This window comes from Zingiber officinale, chromosome 3B (genome assembly GCF_018446385.1).
Source record: "Zingiber officinale cultivar Zhangliang chromosome 3B, Zo_v1.1, whole genome shotgun sequence".
Taxonomy (NCBI): Eukaryota; Viridiplantae; Streptophyta; class Magnoliopsida; order Zingiberales; family Zingiberaceae; genus Zingiber; species Zingiber officinale.
The window spans coordinates 36,639,350-36,664,723 of NC_055991.1; the positions used below are offsets into that span (position 1 = coordinate 36,639,350).

Genomic DNA, 25,374 nt, shown 5'->3' on the forward strand with positions numbered 1-25,374 from the left:
TTAATGGAGTATAATTGAGATGTGAGTGTTTTTATGTAAGTTATGTAATTAGTTAATGATCGCATTTGAAATCGTTGAAGATAGCGTACTAGGTAGGTGTCTATAATATTAATTGTATGAAGACTCTAAGTTAAGAAAGATGACTTCGAACGATCCTACGTGTTCAAAGGAGCATTAGCAACTAAGCTAGGGGATGGGATCCTCGGCGCAGACCGGGGGGAGGGGGGATCCTCGGCGCAGACCCTCTGACAATCAAGTCAGTGATCAGATTAAAGGCGATAAATCATAAATGAACAGTGGCTATGAGTATGTAAAGTTGTGTAGCATTGCATATCTGCGCTTGTAGATGAAGACCCACTTTTCTAGTGTTATTATTTGTTTATGCACAAATCTCAAAGTGCTTCCAAAAAAGGATAAACTATAAAGATGCTCTAATGACACCTTTTCCAAAATGGATGCACAATTCCAGCATTTAGCAGGCTGGAAGCATCTGGAGTACAGTTTGTATACAGAATATTCTATGTCCTCCGTGACATTAAATGCTAAAAGGGAATATGAAATCGTTGGATTGAAAGTCCCACAATATGCTCGGCAAACAGACCGAGTCCTTCGTAAAGCCCGACGGGCTATTGTTTGCAAGAGCCACGGGGTTGGATTTGCAATGGATTCCTCCTTCTCTCGGCCTTTCAGTTTGGCCACTGAGTTTGATTAGACCAAGTGTTAAGTTTGTCCGATAGAACCATATGTCTGTTTGGCTGGATGACTTTGCCAAAATAGTTGATCATGGTAGACCAAGTGATGAAGAGGACTTTGCTCTAGATGGTACTAACTCGGTTTAGAACTTCAACCATGGTCCGACCGACCAAAAAGTCTGGTCGGATGAAGGGTCCGGTTGGATGATCACTCAGTTGAAACAATCATATGCACTAACCTCAAATGCTGACACTCCTTGACTTTGATTGTTATGTTAGCTGACCTCTTTGATTTTGACCCAACTTAGAAGCCCTATCTTATTCATCGCATCAGTTAATAAATAAACTACTTGTTTTTTCGATAAAGTATTGATTTTTTTTTTAATTTCCCCTGCTTGTTTTTGATCTTCTACTATCCCCTCATTCTTTTTATTAATAGTGGTATCAGAGTCTCAGTTTTATAGTGTTATGAGTTTATAAAGCTAATTAATGGAGTTTATCAACCTGTATTCCCATTGTCAAAGGAGAGTGTTACCAATTCTAGGGTATCAAAATAAAGATCCTCTATTAAGATCTCAAAATCTTTGGGATTTGATAGGGAGAGGCTCTAACAACAAGGATATCAATGAAAGTCGATTAAGAGAGAACATAAACAAATATTCAAAAACACTGTTCATCCTTCAACCATAAGACAATTTTCTCAAGAATTTCAACCACTACAACTTCAAAGGAGGCATAAGAAATACGATAGAAAGATTTCCAAGACTCTTTGAAGATAATAGTAGTGAAACTCCAAACTCTCAAAAGTGAGTTTGAGGCCTTACTCATGAAAGGTAATGATGTAATTATTATTCCCAAAATTTTACAAAGTTTGATTCCAAAGGGAAAAAAAAGAATGCACTGTGATGTGGCAGAATTCTACAACCTCCATGTGTCCCATGGAGTTAAGAGTCGTGCTATATGCTAGTCAAAGCCAAAGTGAGTCAAACATGACCTGAAGGGAATTGGACTCTACTTGGATGAGACTCGAATTTGATTGAATTGGTTCAACATACTCAGCCTAGAGATTCAAGTTTGGTTAAGTGCAAGACAGATATAGTGGCTCCTATCTCAGCTCCTAATCTTGACACCCATCTTGGCCTTAGTCACCGACAATAGCTCATGTGATCTCGGCTTTAAACTCAGACATCCTTCGATTCTTAGAGGCCAAGCCTGATACATTCAGTCTAGGCTTCAGATCCATACACCCTCCTATCTCAGCCCCTAATCCTGACACCCATCTCCATCTTACTCATTGACAATAGCTCCTGTCTTGTCTCCATACTCAAACATCCTCTGATTCTTAGCGTCCAATGTTGATATTCTAAATGCATGAATCAAAACGAATTAAAATAGTAAACACTTACAGTGATCTCTCGCAGATCTGTAATCGGCAACGATAGAACTTGCTGTCGGAAGAGCGATCACAGGATTGGAAAGCTCACCACAATTCCATGAATCAAATCCCACTACCACGGATGTTCTTCTTCCTCTCTCATCGTCCCTTACTACACCTTAATTCATTCGTCTCCTTGAATGATCCTTGGATGCACCCCTTATAAAGGGAAATAACCCAGAGGTATAATGGACTTTTTCATTAAGAATGGTAGGGAACGTGGGCACGTTCCCACGTTCCCATTTCCTATATCTCCCACTCATCCAAGGTAAGTCACTAAGATTAGTTCATTTAGGTAAGTCACAAAGACTAGTTAGTCACAAAGACCTAATAAGTCAAATAGACTATTTGAGAGTTTGATCACAAAGACCATATTAGAAAATCCAATCCATACTTAGAGAAAATGGTTCGTGCGACAGTAAGCACACTGAGCGATAGTTGCTAAGAAGATTGTTACACCTTATATAGTCGCTCTCTCCCAAATAAATTAGAGACACACTCTTCATGACACATAGCCATTTTCCTGGTGGCACATAACCTTTATCCAGAAAATATCCAATCTCCCAGTGGCACACAACCATTATCTTAGAGATATCCATGTCTTGCTATTTACCTAGATTAAATAATCTTCATTTACATCAATATGAACATCTCTAATCCCTTATAATGACTATTATATCAAGAGCATGTTCCATATTCAAATATTCACTATCATTTCTATACATAACAGAAATGAGTCGACTAGTGAATAACATCAAAAGATGTAAATATATTTAATCTTCCTTTTTAGCTATAATCTATTCATTTCAATTAGTCATTTTCCTAGTTATGCTCTATAGATCAAATCATCCATAGCCATAGGATACACGCCAAAGTAGCAGACATTGATTAAAACTTCAAGTAAACAGCTAAATAGTCACTAAGTGCAAAAACTGAGATTAACTTATAATTTCAAATGTCTCATATAGTAGAGAAACAGGGATCCATTCTCTTACTACCTTTATTGTCGCAATAACACATGTAGTATGAATCACATGTTACGATGTTATTCTCTTTACTAAAAAGAGTGCATGTTGTCTTCAAATTTAATATTGTACAGATTTTGATCTAGACATACCTAATGTCTAACCCTGAATTCAACATATGAATTCTAATCTAACTTTCAACAAGTTTAGTAAATGGTGGGTTCATTTACTTCGATCATTATTAACACAAATGATCTCAACTTGACACAATTATCAAGATGACCTTAACTTATGGTATGTCTCTTTTTACAACTATTTAAGCTGTCCCAAAAGCAACGATCTTACCTCTATTTGTACTAAAAAAATAGAGATGATTGGACCAATCTCAACCTGCCAACATGCTCACCGAGATCTTGAATATAACAAAATCATATACTTATACACTAAATAAATTATGGCAAGTCACACAATTAAATTACTAAGTCTCATTGTTATTTCAATATTGTTACATTCTACGAAGTCCCAAAGACTTTACATGTTCTTTAAATGACTCTTTAGTCATTAGCTTAGTAAAATGATCTGCAAGTATAGCACGTGTAGAGATATACTCAAGAATTACTTTTCTTTTAGCCACAATATCTCTCATAAAATTATATTTAATTTCTTTATGCTTGCATTTGCTGTGATATTTGGGATCCTTGGAAAAAACTATTGCAGCTTGACTGCCACAGTAGACAGTTACTGCAGTCCCACTGTCCTCAGCAATCTTCAGATGCTTCAGGAAACTTCTCAACCAGATTGCTTCTTGCACAACCACTGAACATGCCATATATTCAGCTTCCATAGTCGACAAAGCTACACACACTTGTTTCTTGCTGTTCCAAGAGATGACGCCACCATTTAGCAAGAATGCATAACCTGATGTGGATTTTCTATCATCTAGGTCCCCAGCTCAGTCTGCATCTAAATAACTTTTCAAACTCATATCTGATCCTTGAAAATAGAGACAATAATCTATTATCGCCTTCAAATATCTGAATATCCTTTTTACTGTCTTCCAGTCTCTTGGTCCTGGATTTGACTAGAAGCAACTAACTAAGTCAATAGCATAGCTGATATCAGGACATGTACACAACATAATGTACATCAAACTACCAATAGTATTGACATATGATTTTTTATTCATCTCAGCTTTTCCTCTAAAGTTTTGGGACACATACTCTTGCTCAAAATAGTACCTTTCACAATAGGTGTATGTTCTATGTTGCAATTAGACATGTTAAAATGGTGTAACATCTTATTTATATAAGACTCTTGTGACATACCCAAAAGTCATTTAGGATGATCTCTTATGATCTTCACTCCTAAGATGTATTCAGCTTCTCCCATATCCGTTGTATTAAATTGTGATGATAGACACTTCTTGACTTCATTCACATATTCTATGTCATTTTCAGCTATGAGCATATTATCAACATATAATGATAAAATGACATACTTTCCTTTTTCTCTTTTCAAGAAAATGCAATGATCCTCATTGATCATTTCGAAACCATAAGATAAAATAACTTCGTTAAATCTTATGTTCCATTGTCTTTACGCTTACTTTAGCCCATATATAGACTTTCTAAGTCTACCTACTTTCTCCTCTTGGCCTTCAGTAATGAAACCTTCTGACTGAACCATATAGATTTCCTCGTCAAGGTCACCGTTAAGGAGAGCGATTTTTACATCAATTTGATGTAATTCCAAGTCATAATGTGCCACAAAGGTCAAAACAACTCGTATTGATACAAATTTCACTACGGGAGAAAATGTCTCTTCGAAGTTAATACCCTCCATTTGGGTATATCCTTTTGCAACTAAACGAGCTTTATATCTGTTAATCGATTCATCATCTTTTCTCTTTATTTTGAGAATCCACTTATTCCAATAGCCTTTCAGCCCAGAGGAAGATCAACTAAGTCTCAAACATGATTCTGATTCATTGACTCCATCTCTTCATCCATTGCATCTATCTACTTTTCTCTAACTCTATATCCCAATGCTTCCTCAATGGATTGAGGTTCATCATCGTCAACTGGAAGTGTTATCAATGCCTCTTTCTCAATATCAAACCTCTTCTTAGGTTTGATTTTATGAACACTTCTTCGTAAGTTGGGCTGTTGAGAAGTCAACTCATGACTTGACATATCACTCCCACTCGGTTGACTAGACTCAGACATCCCTTTTGACACATCTCTTGTTGATAATATGTCATCCTCCTCAAATAGAGGAACTATTTTATCAACATTACCTCTGGTTAGGAACTCTTTTTTAAGAAAAGTCGCATCTCTCGAATTTATTTCGGAGATGGTTCCATCTAGTTGCTCACATATGAAAAATATAATCTTTGGAGGTCTCATGATATCTTATAAAGATGCATTTCTTACCCTTAGGTCTCAATTGTTCATACTTATGAGAACTATCATGAACATAAGCAGCTGACTCCCAGGGTCTTAGATTACTCAAATATGGTTTTATGCCTATCCAATGTTCATATGGGGTAGATGGAATTTATTTTGAAGGTACTTTGTTAAGTATATAAGCAACAGTTAATAATGCATCTCCCTAATAGGAGATGAGCATATTAGTCTGTGCTATCATAGACCTAACCATTTCAAGAAAAGTCATATTTCTTCTTTCAGCTACCCCATTTTTCTATGGAGTTCCAGAGATTGGTAGCTGTCTAATAATCCATCTATTATTACATATTATTTTGAATATATCAGACAAATATTCCCCTCCACGGTCAATGCGTAAAGTCTTAACTTTACGTTCTGTTTGATTCTCAACTTCGTTTATATAACGAATGAAACAATCCAATGCTTTAGATTTATGAGAAATCAAATACACATGACCGAACCGAGAGAAATTATCAATAAATGTAATGAAATAAGAAGCTCCATGTCTATCCTTCATATTCATTGGACCACAAATATCTGAATGAATTAACTACAATAGTGATTCAACTCTAATAGCCTTACCAAATGGTTTCCTAGTTGCTTTTCCAGCAAGATAATGCTCACATATAGACAAGTGAATCTTAGCCCGAGTGCCTAATAGACCCTCTCTGGCCAACCGATTCATACGTTCTTGTCCTATTTGTCTTAATCTAGCATGCCAAACCTCATCAGTTATATCTGCATCACTAGTTAGAGCAATGTTTGAAAAACATCATCAATAGCATAATTGACATCTAGTTCTACATCAAGAACCATAAAAATCATTTGTTAAAAAATCATATCCTATTGACACTGAGTTAATCTTAAGTTCAACACATCGGCTGTGAAACTTAATATAATACCCTAAATCAAGAAGATACGTAACGAAAATAAGATTCTATTGAATTTTAGAAACATACAGGACATCATGTAGAAACAAAACACTACCACCACAGAGATTGAGTTTGCAAGTGTCGATTCCTTTGACTTCAACTCTTACATTGTTTCCTACATATATCCATTTGTTGTCAGTTGGTACCCGACGGTACTCTACAAATGTAACTCTCTCCCGAGCTACATGATTGGTTGCTCCCGAATCTATAATCCACAAAGGATAAGAATCAGCTAACAACACTGAACTAGCAACAAAATGCTTAGGAAAAGAAGGCACATTGGAATTTACCTTTTTTAGCTTAGTGCATTCTTGAACGAAGTGACCCTTCTTGTCGTAGTTAAAATAAGTTAACTTGTTTTTAGGTTTCTTTCCAATCTTTTTTACTATCTTCTTGATTGGGTCCTGTCCCACAACAACAGCTTCTCTCTTCTTTCCCTTCCCTTTCTTGAACCATTTCTTTTTATGGATCCAGATGATCTAACAGAATCGACAGCCATATAAGCTAGTCCATAAATTCTTGCGAATTCAACTCTCTCCACCTCCAATTTTATATGGCGTGAGACGTCAATGAAAGTCTTGATACTTTCACTATGAGTTAGGGTCTGCTTCATGGTCTCCCAAGAATTTGGAAGGAAATGAATAACTGCTTAAACCTATTGTTCATCGGTCAACTCATGACCAGCAATTTTAAGCTCCCGAATCATGTTTGACATCTCCTTGAGGTGTTGAAACATTGACACATTCGAACGCTTCTTGTAGTTGTCAAACTTGATCGTCAATTGTCGAAGCTTGGTTAGCATTACTCCACTATATTTTTCTTTAAGGGCTACCCAGACTACATGAGCTAAAAGATATGACTCATACTCAAAAGCTAGGTCATCTACTATTAAACTAATCAATATGCCCTTTGCAGTGGAGTCCTTTTTCTTCTATGCCTTATAGGCATCAAGATCTTATCTGTGCTGTGTAGTGGGACCATCTACAGGTTCTACCATTATTTGATTTGCAACCTTTAGAACTTCTTGTTCCTCAAGTACATACTATATCCTGAGGTGTTAGATCTTATAGTTATCCCCATTAAGTTTTTCACCATTGTTGAGTTCAGCTATAATATTTTTGGTTGTCATAATCTATCATAAATAAATACATTATTTAGTATTCAGTGTAATTTATATGTATGCAATTTATGATTGACTCAATATTAATTTGAGTTAGTTTACAAAATCAAGTGATAACTATATTTTTCACTCATCATTCGTATGATCAATTAAATCAATATTGATCAATACTATTACACACATCCCAACTAATGAACTAATCATTAATAATATAATTAAATGAACTAATCATTTAATAAGATGAACTAATCATGCATCATGTCAAGTAGACCGCATAAATAAATGAACATATCATTAACATAAAATTATGCTGTATATTATTAACATATAACTAACTGACATGAACGAAATGGACTAATATTATTCGTACATAACGAAAATAACAATAACAATAACATAGCTCTAATAAACTAGATAGACTACCACTACTCCCACTAGGACAAACACTAGTGTAGTGGCTAACATTATCCCTTTCAGCTTGGGCTCATTTAGGGTAATCTCAGGCAAGACAACTTTAGGATTCTCTATTGGATCCATCTCTAGATTCTCCACACACTCTCCCAGATTCTCTTCTAATTCTTTAGGATCTTCTGAATCCTCCTCAGATTCATTTGGATCCTCCTTTGATCTTCAAGATCTTCTGAATTCTCCTCAGATTCATCTAGATCCTCCTCTAGATCTTTAGGACCCCAATATAAATAAATTAATTGTCTACACATCTCTAAATATGAGATGTGTCCATCATAATCATCCCAAAGTTGGAATGTTATCTGCCTAACATTTTTCAATAGCGAATAGACCAGAGCCCATCTTCTGTGTGTGTTTTGGATTGGAAACTCTTCTCGCTCGAGTTTCTAGAACAATCGATCGAGCCGACCAATAAGCCATCTGACTCCTTAAACTGGGTCAAATCAAGCTCCTTAATCTCCTCCCAAAGCTCATGTTGTCGTAAATTGTGACTAGCCATCTAAAAAATTGAAATTAAATAAGTCAGTATAAAATTGACTAACCAGTATAAAACCGACTTAATTCAATTTATACAGGCATAGTACCAACATAATAAATCAAGAAAAGTAAATTTTCTCAAATTTTAGGAGTTTAAGTCGACTAACACATTGGACCGGTTGATTGGGAATCCAGTTCCTAAGCTTAGTCCATTGTTCTTAATTAGAACTAATCTAATTGGACAGGGATCTTTATACCTATGTTCTGTTACTGTTTGATCTAAGTCCATTTCAGTCAATTTCAGACTTATTGATTAAATCCAAGTCTATTTGATCAAACCAATACTCGTTACTTTAAGTCTGATTCGTTATAACAAATCTAATAATTTAATCATATTGGGTCCAAGTCTAATTAAATTAATCCAAATCGATTCCAATTTGGATCAAGACTGATTCGGCTAAACCAACTAATGGTTTAAATTAGACCATGTCTAATGTTCTGATTAGATTAATCTGGTTCAAACCCATTTGGCTTGAACCAGACCAGTCAAAGGAAATTTTAACTTTTGGTTTCTTTTATGAATAGTAAGATGCCATGCAAAAAAAAAAATATTTATTTATTTATTTATTTTAAATTAAACCTTATCCACATGAAGCACTTCATGTTTCTCCTCTTCTGTTTTCTTCGCCGCTACAACGCTATAGGCCGCCCACGCCGCACACGCCACACAACCGCAATGGACACAGTCGCCGGCCATGAAGGTCACTGACGCATCGTACCCCGGACATCAATGCCTCCCTGGTCACTTACACATCGTCGACCAGCCAGGATATCTTCGTCGGCTCCAGAATGTTATTGTCGGCATATACTTTGCTGCCCGAGCCTGGTTCCGGTCGAAATCATGAAACTGTCGCAATTTTCCATCTTGGGCAGTGCACTGTCAAGCAATTGTGCTAACGCTGGTGAATGACTCGATCGCCGACCTACAACCCTGTCGCAGGTCTCCTTGTGACCTTATTGTCAACAACCATCAAAGAAAAACTTCGTTCCCTCAAAGCCTATGGCGTCGACCATTGGGCCAGATCGCGACATGGACACAATCTTGCCATGTGTTGGTAGCAGGCAACATACTCCAACAGAAACTGGCAGGGATTTTAAATAGGAGATTTATCATGCATTTAGAACTAACATATGCTCTGATACCATTGTTGATATTCTAAATGCATGAATCAAAATGAATTAAAATGGTAAATACTTACAGCGATCTCCCGTAGATCTACAATCGACGACGGAAGAACTTGTTGTCGGAAGAGCGATCATAGGATCGGAAAGCTCTCCACAATTCCATGAACCAAATCCCACCACCACGGATGTTCTTCTTCTTCTCTCATTGTCTCTTTCTACACCTTCGTTTATCTTCTTGAATGATCCTTGGACGCACCCCTTATAAAGGGAAATAACCTACGGGTATAATAGACTTTTTATTAAGAGTAGTGTAGAACGTGGGCACGTTCCCACGTTCCCATTTCCTACATCCAAGTCTCAGCTTTAGACCTAAACACCCTCCATATCTCAACTGCATATGAGGAAGCACCATCTGACTTAGTCTCAGATCTCGACACCACTTTCTTGGCTTGTCCTTAGTTGCCAAGATCGCATATGTCTCGACCTCAGTCGCCAACATCCACTCTAGATAGTCGCCACTATCTATGTCTTGGCCTCAGCCGCTGACATTCGCTTTAGCTCAGTATCAGATCTCGGCACCATCTATGTCTCAACTTCAGTCACCTACATTGTCCCATGCTCGGTCTCAGATCCTGAGTTCGTCTACTCTCAAAGTCGCTCCTCAATAACTCCATTTCATTGTCCCCTCACCCTCAGATCTAGCCCACACCTTAAGTGGCTTGTTAAGAGCATGTAAGGGGTAGTGTGGTCTCCTCATCATTGAGATCATCCCTCAGCGAATATCTTAGGGCACGTAGCATTGGATAACTATAGGGGCAGTTATGAAGTTATCAGAACTGGTGTCCTAGATGCTTCCTTCAAACAGTTGCGTTTCATGAATGAAAATACAACTAACGACTGTCAGATATGGTCCCCTCGCTAGCTCATATAAGGATGATAATAAAGAAATAGGCAGAATCTACATGAAGATGCCCATCAGATAATTATAAAAACCCTAGAGAAGGTCAATGTAAAGGATTCTGAATTCTAGACTCTCCACCAAGTTATCTCCTTCTCCATCTTCTTCTTTCTAGGTGTTTCATTAAGCATCAAAGTGGTCTGTCAAGATCTCTGCAATGCTAGTCTAACCTTTGTTGAAGTGCGTTTTAGGGCTTCTTCATCAACCACACCAGCAATCTCTGAGGAACACATGAGTGGATTATTGTTCCTTGACTGGTGGCTTAACCATCAACGATATTTGATTGGAACACACTGAAAGAAGAGTTAATGCCAATTGATAAAAATGAACACAAGAGTGGTGGATCTATTTGAAGGTAAGAATGCAATTGACCTCAAGTGGATGTTTAAAATAAAATATGTTGATGTTGGAATCATTCAAAAACACAAGGCTTAGCTCATGGCAAAGGGGTATTCACAATGACAAGATATTAATTTTGAAAAAATATTTTCTTAAATCACTCGATTTGAAGCTGTGAGAATTATCTTAGCATTGATTGCATAATTACATTGACTTATTTATCAATTTGATATCAAATATGTATTTCTAAATAAAAATTTATAAAAAGAAGTTTATATAACTCAACTTGATCAAATTTTATAATCAAAGGCAAGGAGATAATGATGTACAAGTTGAGAAAGGTAATCTATGGGTTAAAATAAACCCCGCCAGTATGATATAGTAAGATTGATGACTACTTTTAATAAAATGGTTAAAAGAAAAAGTGAATTCATTCTTTATGTGAAAAAGTAAAATAGATGGTCATTTATTATTTTCTGTTATCAACGCATAAAATATATGAGTTCCTCTGATTATTTTAGGGTTGATTTTAGGTTTAATATAATGAAGAAATTTAAGATTCATATATGAAATTATTACAATATTTTCTTTATCTTGAACCAAAGAGTAGATGGAATTTACCAATATAAATAAGTTAAATAGAACATTTCAAGTTTATGTTGGACGAAGTCTCTCCTTAAATAATATATTAAAAGTCTAGAGAATTATATCTTTATAAATAGAACATTTTCATTATTAATCAACTAATTAACTACGTTCTTCTAGTACATCAAACCAAATATCTTTTCAGATCCTAACAAAAAAAATATTTTCACATTTTGCATTCCTTATTCTACAGAAACGAAATGGGAAAACTTTTTTTGAAATCTAACCAAATCTCAACTTTATTAAATAATATAAAAAATATCAAAAGTAAAAAACAAATTTTGAAAATAATTTATATATGAGCCATAAAAATTTATTAGTCCAATATATATATTTTTTTGAATAATTCAGATATTTGAATTTCACTTGATTTATTTCGAAGATAGATCTATCTATCTATCTATCGGATAGATTCGAAATATAATTTATACACATTTAAAATTGAATCTTTAAAATATTCTTCCCTATTGAAAACGAACTATAATTCTCTTATTTATTACTCTAAATATTTTATCATTAAGTCACACTCGCACAGACCATGCTTATGGATTAGATTTGCCATGACCTTGTGAGTTCTCTTTTAGTTAGTTTGTGAAAAATCTAGTCAAGGTCAAACGTTTTTGTACTAGGTTTTTCTTTTGTTTGAAAGTCATAGCCGTGTGTTCTTCTTCAAACCAACAGATGTTTATATTTTCTCGTTAACTAATTAGTGGTTGAGATGGATTAACTCGAGAGAATTAGTTTAATTATGACTTCGTTTGCTCTCGTCCTTCGTTCAACCTAATTAATAGCTTGCTCTCCTCCTTCCTTTTTTTCAACATAATAAGTATCCTTCAAGTCACCAACAAAATCAAGAGTCAACCAACTAGGATTTGTCGAGAATTGATTTTTATAATTAATTGAATAGGAAGATACACGACTAATTTGTAAATAGACATGTTGAAATTGTAATTTCTCCTCTTAAATTCTATTCTTTTCTTTCCTTGTTCTCTCTAAAAACTTTCTAAGATTTCTAAAAACTGATTACGTTGGATTTAATATCCTTAAAGTGGACTCATATGTGATTTAAAAAATTTACGATATTGAAAACCTGTTAAATGATCTCATTTAAAATTATTGAATTTTAGGTTATTAGATGTGAGTTTAATATGTAGAACTCCTTAGCTTAATCCATTATTATCTATGAGCTGATAACGGGTTAGATTAATATATAAAGGAGAGGTCCTAAGAGTTTATGTGAGATCTTGACATAGTTTCTTATTCTACATTGACAAGAAATTTTTCAGTGTCATCATCCCCTAAGCCTTTTGGAATATCTTATTTTCTGTTGTATCTTCTTCCTAGGGATCAAGTCGACGACACTAAAGACAAGGATATGACTCTTCAATCAGGTTCCTTATCTATTATGCTTTTTTATATGATGTCATATTTATGACATAACTGTTGGTGCAGTTAGTACTAACTGTCTAACTCAGATTTTGATGAATGACAAAATATGTTAAGTTAGGTTTATTGTGATCTAAGACTTTGATTGAGTGTGCAAGAGAAGTCTAGATAGGTCGACGGGCTGACCGGATATCTGGCACGAAACCCAGCTAGGTCGACGGGCTGACCGGATAGCTGGCACGAAGTCCAAATAGGTCAACGGGCTGATCGGATGTCTGGCACGAAGTCCAGCTAGGTCGACGGGCTGACCGGATAGCTGGCACAAAGTCCAAACAGGTCGATGGGCTGATCAGATGTCTGGCAGATAAGTTAAGGTAAGTCACTGGAAGGGAGTGACTTGGTGAGGACTTCGTTCCCCGTTCGAGGGAACAGTAGGCATCGATCCAACTTAGAACTATTTTGGGAATCTAAGTTGAGATCGTGACTAGATTTTGGTCTCGGTGAGACAGAATCTAATTACTACCCTTTTTATTATATTTGCTAACACTTTATTTTGTAGGGTAGTATAAATTGTATTTTTGCCTCAGACTAACATTTTCTTGTAGGAAAATGATTTTCTGTAAAATGGTGGTCCGGACACCCGGAAGGGATCTGGGCGCCTGGAGTTGGTTCGGGGACCTGGAAGGCAAAAGTCTATCTCGTGGCAAATGTGGAGCACGCTGATTGGCCAGGCCGATGTCACGGTCCGGGCGCCTGAAGGACTCCTATAAAAGGAGTCTTCCTCCAGAGCTACGAATAACAACTTCTTTTCATGACTGCTCTGTTGCGCTCTGCTCCTATGACGCTGCGAAGCTTATCTGACAACTTGCAGCTCAAGTTCTTTTCAATTGTTGTCAGTATTTCTTTTACAAAGTTCTTGTCCTTATTCTTGTAAACCCTTTTGCAAACTGCTAGTGAATTGCCCAACGAAAGCACTCGACAAGTGCGGACCTTGGAGTAGGAGTCGACGAAGGCTTCAAACCAAGTAAAATTGTGTTGTTAACATTGTGTCTTTCTTATTTCCACTACGTACTCGACTTGACTTTGCTATGAATTTTCGATCGCTATTCACCTCCCCTCTAGCGGACCTTACGATCCAACAAGTGGTATCAGAGCAGGTACCGCTTTGAATTGATGCAACGACCAATTGAGCAAGGGGGGTTCTTTTTAAAAGAAAAATAGATATCGTTTGTGTTTAAAAAAATATCCTTACACATTTTGTTTTTTTTCCCTCCAAAATTATTTTTCAAAAATTCATTGTCCTCTTTTCATCGTTGGTTAGTATTAGCAAAATATCGCATTTACCAAAATTTGAAATAATATTTTTTTATTATTTTTTTGAAATTAGTGAAATACTATATTTTTTCTTCAGCACTACTAATCCAAGACCAAGTCTTGGCACCTCTTTTTAGTTTTCTATCATCAGTGCTTAATGACTCAAGTTTGAAGGACTAAGTATTTACGAACCACCTCCATATGAGATGTACAAGAGACATGAATTCAATCTGTGGAGGATGCAGATGAAAATTTTTATCCTCATGAATGACTTCGATGGTGGCATGACACTGAGAAGATCAACACAAAACTCAGAAGCAAACCAAAAGGTAATAAAGTTAGTTTCAAATTTATTATCTAACAAAGTTACTTGCAGGATAGGAAAGGTCAAGGATGCCCACGAGTTTTGGACCTGCCTGACCAAGCTTCACGAGGAGCCGTTGGAGTTAGATGATCAAGTTAAAATCGAATCCAGACTCGAGTAAGATCCAATGGAGAAGCCTACTGAATTAGGGGTTGCACTCAAGGTTAGTAATATTTATCAAAATGCCCCTGCTAGTAGTAGTTTAAAAAATATCCATGTTAATTTAGATATTTCTAAAAATATATATGAAAATAATGTATTTGATAATACATGTAAAAATACCCTTAGGATATTATCTGATAAAACAAATCTAATTAATTTAGAAAATTTAGAAAATCTGAAAATAATTAATAACCCTAAAAAATTCAAATGATAATCAAATCAATTTGAATGACTCTACCTCTAAGAAAAATTCAACATATAATATTAAAAATATTACTTTACATAAAAATTTAAACAAATTAACAAATTCAGAAAAGTTAAATATAAAAAATTCAAATTTTAACTTAAACAAATCTGAAAATTCAAATGATAATGATGACAAGGTCAATATTGATCTACATAAAATTAATAAATTATTTAATAATGTAGACAATATCAATCTAGAAAGTCCTATCCAAACCCAACATAATTTAATTAATAGAAAATTAAATTTTTAAGATAAGACTAATCTAATAAATTCAACTAATCATATCAACTTAAAAGGTAAAAAAAAAAGATAAGGATAAATTCAAACACTTTAATAAAATCAAAGTTAACAAATTCAAAATTAAATTAAATATTAAAAATAACATCTTAACCAAAGATAATCCAAAAAATTTAAAATCAACAATTAATACAAAGTTAAAAGATAAACCTTTAAAGAAGTATAATTTAAACAATTCAAATTTAAAAACTGATAAAAACTTAAACACTAAAAATAGTATTAACTTAATAAAATTAAGATTGAAAGAAAATTTAAATATTAAATACACTTCTTTAAAGAAGGACAATTTGTCCAATTTAATTAATTTAAAATTAAAAACTTAAAGTTAAATTATAAACTTAAATAAAATTAACTTTAAAGGAAAATCAATAATTTAGGGGAGGCTCCAAACTAGTTGGTACCTCTAAAATTAACCTGCCCAGTAGGATAATTGGGATTATCTTAAAAAAAAGGGACAAAGTTTAACTTGACCTACGATAGTGAAGTTTTGGATGATAGTAGGTTAGGGAAACTCTGTCTATGTATGACTAGGAAAATATGGCTTCGACTTGGTGCATTTGACTTAGTGGAAGTAACTGAATCTACCCTTTCCGGATCCTAACCAGTTAGACCAAGGTTTTTACTAAGTTCAGCGGATAGGACTATTTGGAAAACCTCGAAGGTATGGTTACTCTAATGATGTTTAGGTGACTCACCCCAGAAGTTTATCCAAAGAATATCTGTTTGTTGAGCCCAAAACTAAACCTGAATCTAACACAAAGTTAAACCAAACCCTAAAATTAAAATTAACTCATCTCACAAAAATTATAGGATTCACTAATTGAAAACATATATTAGGTAATATAACTAAGGACTTAAAATTAGATTTAAATTAAATTAAAATTAAAACTAAAATTTAAATTTAAATTTAAATTAAAATTAAAATTAATTTAAATTCAAATTAAACTAAAGCAAATTAAATTTAATTTAAAATTAAATTGAAAATTAAATTTCAAATTATTTAAAAAAAATATTTTAAAAAATATTTTAACTTAAAAATTAATTTTACTTAAAAATTATTTTAACTTAAAATTATTTTAGCTTAAAAATTATTTTTTAAAAATTATTTTAACATAAAAATTATTTTAAAACTTTAACTAAAAAATTATTTTAACTTAAAAAATTATTTCAAATAAATTATTTTAAAAATTAATTTAACTTAAAAATTATTTTAAAAATTATTTCAAATAAAATTATTTTAAAAATTATTTTAACTTAAAAATTATTTCAAATAAAATTATTTTAAAAATTAATTTAACTTAAAAATTATTTTAGCTTAAAATTTATTTTAAAAATTATTTTAAGTTAAAATTATTTTAAATTAAAAATTATTTTAACTAAAAAATTATTTTAAAATTTATTTTAACTTAAAAATTATTTGAACTGAAAAATATTTCAAATAAAATTAATTTAGAAATTAATTTAGCTTAAAAATTATTTTAAAAAGAGTATCTCAAATATTATTAAAAATATTTTAAAAATTAATTTAACTTAAAATTATTTTCTCTTAAAAATTATTTTAAAATTAAAAAATTAAACATTAACATTTAACTTTAATATTAAAATTAAAAATCAAAGTAGAAAATTAAAAATTAAACTCAAAATAAAACTTATGTTTAAAATTAAAATTAAAATTAAATTAATTTAAACTTAAATTAAACCATAAAACTTAAACTTAAAATTAAAATTAAAACTAATTCTAATCTATGTTACTTAACTTAAATTTCAACTTAATTTAATAACTTGAAATTAACAACTTATTTAATCTAAATCTACTTAATTCTTAACTTTAATTAAAAAAAATTAACCTAACCTACTTATCTCCTAACATATTTAGTAGATTAATTAATCTATTAATACTCTCAATAAAAATCCTTTTAATTTTTTTTAAAAATAACCATTTTAAGAAACTCTATTAAAAATTATTTTGATTTTTTTCCTTTTATAAAATTCTTTTAAAAATTATTTTCAAAATCATTTTAAAACTTAGACACTTAACTTAAAAATGAAATCTTAATTAAATTAATTAAAATTCAATTAGACTTTAAACTTAATAATTAATAAGTAAATAATTAAAAATTAATTGTGTCACGCCCCGAGAGTAAGGTTGTCCGACGAAAATCGGACAGCACCTCCCCTGTAACAGTGACATATAAACCAATATACATAGCCAACAGATATACACATGCAAAATATAGCCAACACGGCAAGAACTAAACACAACCACACAGATAATAAACAGCCCACTCGGCTGGTAAATCAAACACAGCGGAAAACGAAATAGCAAGTACCATAATACCAAAAGAACTCACCGCGGATCGGCCCGACTTGACTCCTCGACAAAGCAAAACCAAACACAGAATAACATCAAGTCCCAAAAAGGGTTATTACAATACCAAACTCAAAAGTCCAACTCAAAACCAGAAATCTAAACAAAACTGAAAATCCATCCTCAGAAGCGACGTGGGACTAGCAGTCGGGATCCCCCCAAGTGTCACTACAAGAAAAACCCTCATAGACATCGGTGGAACAACATCGGTTTTAAGCAAAAATCGATGTCTTTGAATATTTTACACCGGTTTTTCTAAAAACCGGTGTCTATAAGCGCAGATTTTCGCTCATAGACATCGGTTTTTTAAGCTGATGTATATGAGCGCCTTTTTTTTGTTAATAGACACCGATTTTAACAGCGATTTTTAAAACCCGGTGTCTATGATAAAATAAAATAATTTAATTTTCCCACCAATACTTAAGCCAAATTTGTAACACTTCAATATTTCCTCCAAACCTAAACCTATATCGCGCCGTCCACCATCTCTCTCAGCCTCATCTCCCTCTTCCCCTTCCTCCTTCCTAGATCGACGCACGATGCCCTTGCTTCTTCAGCCAACCACACCGCATCTCCTCCATCTCCTCCTTTGGGTAAGAAGAGGCTGCCTGTGTGGATTGGAGTCATCGCCGAGTCGCTAGAAGTGGCCCTCCTCCACTCTTACTCGATCCCATATCTGGTAGCCTCGATTCCTCATCTCCTTCTTTTGATTTGATCCCTCCTTGTCGATCCTCGTGTGGCCAGGACTGATCGAAGCTCCTTGCTCGCTGATTTTGTTGCTCACGGTAGGATTCGGTGCTGCCTCCGGGTGTGTTATCGACTAATCGGTCGACATGGTAAGGGGGAAGACGCAGATGAGAAGGATAGAGAAACTGGCCAGCCGGCAGGTGACCTTTTCCGAGCACCGGAGAGGCCTTCTGAAGAAGGCCTTTGAGCTCTCCGTGCTAGATTAAAAAGGGGTGTTGTGTCCTGGGAACCCTAAAGATGCTCCCGCTATGGGTTTAGGAAATGCATGATAAATATACCCAATTATTTACCCGGTCTTCCAACTTCCAATCCCGAAGCCATGGCTTCCTCCTCCAAAGCCCTAAGCGAGCTCCTCCGCTCGCCGAAGCGTCTCCACCCGATCTCCCTCTCCCCAGAATCCATGACCCTCAAATCCCCCCTCTCCACCCTCCACGCCCCTCCTCTCGCCGCCGGTGAACACCCCTCCGCACTCACGTCGGAGCAGGCGAAGAGGGTGAACGCCGGCCGATCCCTTTCCGATGGGCGGAACCTCGTATCTGTTCCGAAAGGATCGCGACAAGGAAAGGTACTCATTCCGATCCCTATGTGAAGCTGGGAGAGCTCTTGGTCGAGGAGACATGGCTGGAGGCTCTCCCCGGCCAGCTTCAGAAACCCTACGCGCAGAACCTGTGCAGGTTTGTGGAGATGGAGATGCGCGGCAGCGTCCCTATCTACCCTCCGCCCCACCTAAGAGCTTATGCTGCTTGTTCGGTTTGGCGGTGTTCAGGATGATTGCTTATGCTGCTTGTTTAGAAGGGTCTGATCCAGTTCGGCTCTTTGACAAGAGAGTGAACGCGAAAAGAGGTATAACTTGCACAGTAGTTTACATCGTTGAAATCGGACAAAGATTGATTTATTTGTTGGGGTTGCTTATCGCTGGCTATTAATTGCTTTATAGATTGATTATGTATATATATATTTTTGGTTTTGCACACTCAGAGCCTGGTTATGTTTTCGACAAGGTCGTCCTGCTGCAATACAATCACATGAGCTTTGGCGGGGCTCCTGTTGAGGTAGAGACAGAAGAAGAGGCAGAAGAGTTGATGCTACAAAATGATAAGGATTCTGCAAACGGTAATCAGCTCAATAGGTTTTAGAATATATAAACATTTTTGGTTGGCATCTGTTTAAGCTAATAAAACCATTTGGTTGTCGAATACTTGCATTGATGCTTGAATTGTAGGCCGTGGTCATCATTTTCATAGTTATTTCAGTAGGTTGATCATTGTGAAAACACTATGGCTTGTGATCTACGCCTTCGGTAAGTTGAAGATAAAATGTAAATGTGAGTTTGTTACCAGAGATGAGAGATTTTTTGTGTCTCCAACTCCACCTGATGACTATGACATTCACATGGTGCTGATATGTGGATGATAGAAATTCTTCTCAATAGTGGGTTACTGTAAGAAAATTATCAGTTATTTTCATTTGTTGACATCATGCTGCCAGGAAATTGTTCATGTTCCCTAGCCAAAACTTGAATGTAATTTATATACTCAAACTTCGGGACTACTGATCTGCCTTGTGAAGCTTTTGGTTCTACCTTATATATGGTACCAAGGTTAATCTCTTCTAATCAATATTGCTAGAAAAAAATAGCCATTTCTTCTCTTTCCTGAAATGCACTATTTTTTACTTTTAAGAATAGAACTGACATGGAAAAGTGTGTTTCTGCGTCTATTATAACATGGGTTGAGATAGAAGCATACTGAAACTTCTGTAAGGGTGCAAGCATGTGTAATCACTACACACAGAGTTGGGAGAAATAATGATTATGTTGTTCCACATCATTTATTGTCCATCTTTTTGACTGTTTATTGTGCAGTTATGTAAGTTAATGCCTGTTAAGGTCTTAGGTGAAAGTTATCAAAGTTCATGCTATCTTTTCCAGCTCTTCATTTGACTTCCTTTGATGAAGTCAAGGCAGTCATTATTGGACAGGTAGACTCCTTGACCTGAATCATTTTGTTATGCCTCATTGTATGTCCTGTTCTTTGAGTTTCTTGTTTCTTACGCATGCTACAACTTTGACATTTTGTGCCTCCTGATTCCCATTTATTAACTAGATGAATATCAAGTTTATTCATACTGTCATAGTGTATTGATCTAGTAGCAGTGGCTTGTAGAATGATGTTGGTCATTTTATCTGAGGCCTCCATTATTTGGTTCCATGTAGAAAATCGAAAAGAACATGATTTAAATTTTGGTTTCTATGTCTTGCTTTGGTTTGATGAGTTTGATAGTTTAATTATATTTGGTTCTTGTTTTTTTTTGAAAATTTTTTTTAACCAAAAATGCCAAAATATAATTTGTAATATATTTTCAAGTAAATCCTCAAAGCCTTGTCCAACCATAATAATCTTGTCAAATTTTATGATGCATGTGAGGATGCACTTAACGTCTACGTAGTCATGGAGTATGTCTTAATTAACTCTAGTTAACTTAACAATGAGTAACAACGTTTCTACATATGATATTTGTTCCATGTCACAAGATAGAGTTGATATATCCAAAACTTTTTGCATGTAGTATCCTACTAATATGCCTCTTTTCTTTCCACTTTGTATCCTGCACTAAGGAAAAATGATAATACTTTTCCATACAAATTTTAAAATGAACACTTCTAAGATGATGGGTAGCAATTTTTTTTTAAAAAAAATTATGTAGTACTTCTGTTAATTTGGAACTCAACAATATGTTTTTCTCTTTTCCAGATTATGTGAAAGTGGAGAATTATTAGAAAGAATTTTATCCAGGTAAAAAAGTGATTTTATTGGCCATAATTTATATCTATTTGATTATTTGAATTTGAAAATTAATAACTTTTGATTGCTTTTTTTCCCTTGTGTTCTCAAGAGGTGGAAGGTACTCAGAGGAGGATGCAAAAGCTATAGTTATTCAAATACTGAGTGTAATCGCCTTTTGTCATCTTCAAGGTGTTGTGCATCGTGATTTAAAGCCAGAGGTTTGTATCATAGAGAACTTTGATTCAATTTATGCAGACATGATATTACTTTAGATCTCTTATTTTACAGGAGCAACTTAGGGTATTCTGCTGTTCATTTCTTTTTCAACATATATTTTTCAGCGCTGTTAATATTTCTTCCTTGTATTTAACAACAGAATTTTCTTTTCACCACTAGAGATGAAAATGCTCAGATGAAGTTGATTGATTTTGGCCTTTCCGATTTTGTTAAACCAGGTGAGCATTGTTTAGTGGCATGGTCTAGTTGATTGCTTTTTTGGTGATGTTAAACATGAAAAATGTTATCCTATTTTGTTATGGATTCCTTTTGTTGTTTTCTCTGGTACCATTTGTTGTGAGTTTCCTTTGCCACTGAAGTATTTGAATTTGGGATCGTTTCCAAGGTTTTTCTGAAGTAAAATTGCTGCTTAGGATCTCAGCGTCCTATCATAATCGATGTTTTTGAGTTTTGTGACCTTGTGCCCTATGATTACAGTAATTGGCTAGTTTGTATCAAGAAAATTCCCTGCTCTTGATAAGAAAGAAGACCATTAAATAGCTTCCTGATTGTGAATACTTCATTACTTGTAAATTAACTAGATATACACTTTTCAGTTGATCTGTTACAGTAAAAGCCAGTAATAGAAACTACTTAACCAGATATACACTTTTAGACCCCCATCTTCATGCACATGGCTAACTGTAACTCGCGAGGTCTTCTGACTTTGTGTTTTTCAGTTCAGGGTCTACTAGTTTACTTATCTCTTCTGGGTTTTGAAGATACTTTGTGGCCTGTATAACATAGAAGAACAATGAGCTGTGGATATATAGCATGAATCTACTAATATGAATCACAAACTGTTGGATCAAGAAGGATATATCTTGAGACTAGCGAACCCAAAGGGCAAACAATGTTATGTCTTTTCCAACTAATGAATCTCCAAAGGGAAGATAATGTTGAAAGAAACTTGTGATTTGCAGCGAGGCTATGGTTTCCTCAGTTGGGATGTGATAAGGTAGCTAAATAGAGGTAATACAACCTTTAACTTACCCTGACTATTGTATGAACTGATTAGAGGGCTCGTTGAGAATTAAGCTTCTAAACTACATGGAACAAATGATTATCGGAAGTTTGTAGGAAATAAGAACAAATTTGGGTTTATGCCCTCAGTATCTGTTACAAGAAGCTGATGCTGTTTTTGAGTATCAAATATTTTCAAATATGCATCTTACCCAATTTATCAGACACCCTCTTTCCTTGCAATATGGAGGTCTTCCACTGATTATTTCCAGTAAAACTACTCCAAAAGCAAAGATGTTAGCTTGAATTTCCATTTCTTGTTGCTCTCGAGGAACATTATATTCTGGAAGAGAGACTCTGCTGAAGTAACCAGCACTTTTCTTAGATTCTGAGAAAATAATTTTCCAGCTCTCAAAATCAACCAACTGCAAAAGAAATGTAAGAGGGTTTTATAATCTTAATCCATTCCGCTAATACAAAGATGTGAAAAAACAGAAACCAAGTTAGCAGCAAAAATCACTGAAGGAATTATCTGGGAAAGATGAAAGCCGCAAAAAAAGCTCAGACTTGAGTCATGATTTGCTGCAGTTCCACTTAATTAACACTTTCACTGCATATCAACCCACCTTGTGTTTGCCTGCTTCATTGATTGCATGGTGATGGTGAATTTTATAGCTTTTGCTCCTTATTGTATTATGTCTATTAGCCATGTGTATACAAAGGGCACTGTTGCATTCTTGCTTATGAGATTTGGAAGATGGCATCAGAGGTAGGACAATAAATAGTATATCTCTTCATTTGCTTGTTAACTATGAACATTTTCTTTGTTCTTCTATGCTTCCTTCACTGTTATATTCGTTATCTTCCACAGCAGCCTTTAAAAACTCAGTATTCTATTTTATTTGATACATGCACACATTTGTTTTAGTTATTTGACATATGGTGGATTTATGTGTTTTTACAGTTTACAAATCTCAAGTACTCCAGAGTTGAAATTGATGAAGTGCGGTTCGAGTGGGCTGAATGCATGCTAGATTACATTTGAGACAGTTGTAACTTGATGTGTTAACAGAATGTTATACTTTGATTTTGATATCTATTAGCTAGCTTTTGATGTAAAAAGAATATTTGGGTATTTTATGGATATTGTTGTAAGAAGATTATTTATATAATTTGTGAATATTTGTGTATTTTATGGATATTATTGAATGAAGAATATTTGTACAATTTGTGAATATTTGTGTTTTTTTTTTTTTGTTATTGTCGGTTTTAAAATCAAATCTGTGCTGTTAAAAAAATATACAAATTACATCGGTTTTACACCGTTGATGAAACGGTGTCGTTAAGTGATACTACACCGGTTAATAACCGATTCGAAGACCGGTGTCGTTAAGTGATACTACACCGGTTTTAACCCGATGTCTAAAATGACAGACTTTTAACATCGGCTTCATAGACATCGGTCGAAAATCAAATAGACACCGGTGGAAAATCGATGTCTATGAAGATTTTTGTTGTAGTGTGTACCAGCATCACTATCGGCTACTTGGTGAAATTACCAATGTACGAGGTGGTGAGTATAAAACTCAGCGAGTAAAGAATAGATAGTGCATGAGTAACATAAATAGCCAAGAGTACAACAGAATACAGTCTCGGGAAGATAAATAGTAGATACTACTGTGTAAACAAAGTATATATATCCATACCTGATACCATATCCTAAGCTAGTAGTATAAGGTCTGAGGTAACATAAACTGCTACAGTACTGCTCATAACTACCAAGATCACAGATAAGGTATACTGTCACAGTAATCAGTGTCTAAGCATATAAACAGGTATATGATAACAGAAACTGAACAAGTAAGCATATAACATCATAATAAAAAATAACATAGAAATAGCGTATGCACGGATGGTCACTCCCGCGCACCCCTTAAGTACCATGACCCCAGTATGGACGAGAGGCCGGGTCAATGACAGACTGTACACCCTCCAGCTACCACTACTCTCGAGCAACCGAGGGGACAGTTGCATAGTAGCTAAATAGCCACGTCTGCGACGGGGTCCCTGCTGCCCCCGACTCCAGCTATCACTACCCAATAAGTGTGCGAGTGGGGGGCACGACAGGACATGCGGCATGCTCCAACTTACCACTACCCATGAGTGGCCGAGCGTGCGGCCCAGGCCAATGACCGTCTCAACCACAAGGGAGCCAAGGTCATTGACGATGCATGTAATGACATGATGCGAACAATGCAACAGTCATCATATATACAAAATCAGGTATGCTACATGAAGCCGCATGTTTAATACAAAGCATAAATCCTGGGCTTCTGACATTCTGCATCTGATGGTGCCAACCAACTCTGCATCTCCCTGAATACGCTGGGGGCCCAAGACTGACAATTCTCCAACCTCGTCCCATAAAGTAGGAGATCTACATGCTCTGCCATACAATGCCTCGAATGGTGCCATCTGAATCGCTGAGTGGTAACTGTTATTGTATGCAAACTCCACCAAGTGCAAATGATCCTCCCAGCTACCGCCGAAGTCCATAACACAAGATCTCAATAGATCCTCCAATGTCTGGATAGTACGCTCCGACTGCCCATCCGTCTAAGGGTGAAATGCAGTACTGAAACGAAGTTCCGTACCCATGGCTTGCTGGAGACTCCGCCAAAATCAAGAGGTAAATCGTGGATCTCTATCTGATATAATACTCAGAGGTATACCATACAATCTGGTGATCTCTCTGCAGTATAACTCTGCCAATCGATCCAACGAATCCGTCCGACGGATCGGTA

General features: G+C 35.1%; 3 long non-coding RNA genes across 3 annotated transcripts; 2 read left to right on the plus strand and 1 right to left on the minus strand.

The window, feature by feature from the left end:
* Positions 1-18,326: 18,326 nt before the first annotated feature.
* LOC121968208 lies at positions 18,327-18,717 on the plus strand. Its single transcript, XR_006108001.1, has 2 exons — positions 18,327-18,477; positions 18,588-18,717. It is a non-coding gene; the product is annotated as an uncharacterized LOC121968208 (long non-coding RNA).
* A 366-nt stretch (positions 18,718-19,083) lies between these two features.
* On the plus strand, positions 19,084-23,589 carry LOC122056375. The gene is made up of 5 exons (XR_006133126.1): positions 19,084-19,388; positions 19,524-21,340; positions 21,441-21,549; positions 21,708-21,786; positions 23,535-23,589. It is a non-coding gene; the product is annotated as an uncharacterized LOC122056375 (long non-coding RNA).
* LOC122056376 lies at positions 22,295-22,991 on the minus strand. The gene is made up of 2 exons (XR_006133127.1): positions 22,783-22,991; positions 22,295-22,341 (listed from the first exon to the last, which is right to left on the minus strand). It is a non-coding gene; the product is annotated as an uncharacterized LOC122056376 (long non-coding RNA).
* Positions 23,590-25,374: the final 1,785 nt, after the last annotated feature.